The sequence below is a fragment of the Ovis aries genome, chromosome 10 (genome assembly GCF_016772045.2).
Source record: "Ovis aries strain OAR_USU_Benz2616 breed Rambouillet chromosome 10, ARS-UI_Ramb_v3.0, whole genome shotgun sequence".
Lineage (NCBI taxonomy): Eukaryota > Metazoa > Chordata > Mammalia > Artiodactyla > Bovidae > Ovis > Ovis aries.
Window position 1 is genome coordinate 83,053,543 of NC_056063.1, and position 1,347 is coordinate 83,054,889.

The window sequence follows — 1,347 nt, forward strand, 5'->3', positions numbered from 1 at the left end:
GGAGGGAGGCAGGGGGAAGAAAGAAAGCTTCTCATTTTTTAAAGAGGTGAAATGCACCCCAGAGAGGGCAGCTTGTCTTCCTTAGGGCTTCCTCTGTGGCTCAGACAGTGAGAATCTGCCTATAACGCAGGGAACCCAGGTTTGATCCTTGGATCAAGCAGATGCCCTGGAGAAGGAAATGGCAACCCACTCCAGTATTCTTGCCTAGAGAATCCCATGGACAGAGGAGCCTGGCGGGCTGCAGTCCATGGGGTCGCAAAGAGTCGGACATGACTGAGCGACTGAACTGAACACTTTATTGCAGTTTTATTGATCTTTCCAGGGCTGTTCTTTTCCTTCCTGGACACCAGCCAGGGCACCTCATTGCATGCAGTTGCCACGTCTCTTTCGCCTCCTCTGGGCTGTGCCCATATCTCGGACTGCCCTTGTTTTCCTGGTCCTACTGTTCCGAGGAGTTCTAGGCAGGTGTTCTGTAGGATGACCCTCTGTTTGGATTTGTCTGATACTTGTCCCATGCTTTGGATGGAGTTATGATTTTGGGGGAGGAACCCCGAAGTGAAGCATCCTTCTCATCACATCAGATCAGAGATACGTAGTCACCTGGCCAGGTAGTAACTGCCAAACTCTCAATAAATTAATTTGAAATTCATGGTTCTCATTCCTTTGGAAACACAGCCTTACCTTTGCTTCATGGAGATGTCATACCCGTGCACAACCACCAGAGGGAACACTAGAACAACTAATTGTTGTTCAGCAGCTCAGTTGTGTCTGACTCTGGGACCCCACGGAATGCAGCACGCCAGGCTTTCCTGTCCTTCACCATCTCCCGGAGCTTGCTCAGACTCATGTCTGTTGAGTCGGTGATGCCATCCAACCATCTCGTCCTCTGCCATCTCCTTCTGCTCCTGCCTTCAATCTTTCCCAGCATCAGAGTCTTTCCCAGTGAGTCAACTCTTTGCATCAGGTGGCCAAAGTATTAGAGCTTCAGCATCAGTCCTTCCAGTGAATATCCAGGCTTGATTTCCTTTAGGAATAACTGGTTGGATCTCCTTCCAGTTGAAGGGACTCTCAAGAGTCTTCTCCAACACCACAGTTCAAAAGCATCAATTCTTCGGCGCTCAGCCTTCTTCACAGTCCAACTCTCACATCCATACATGACCACAGGAAAAACCATAGCCTTGATTAGACGGACCTTAGTTGGCAAAGTAATGTCTCTGCTTTTGAATATGCTATCTAGGTTGGTCATAACTTTCCTTCCAAGGAGTAAGCATCTTTTAATTTTGTGGCTGCTATCACCAACTGCAGTGATTTTGAAGCCCCCCAAAATAAAGTCTGACACTGTTTCCA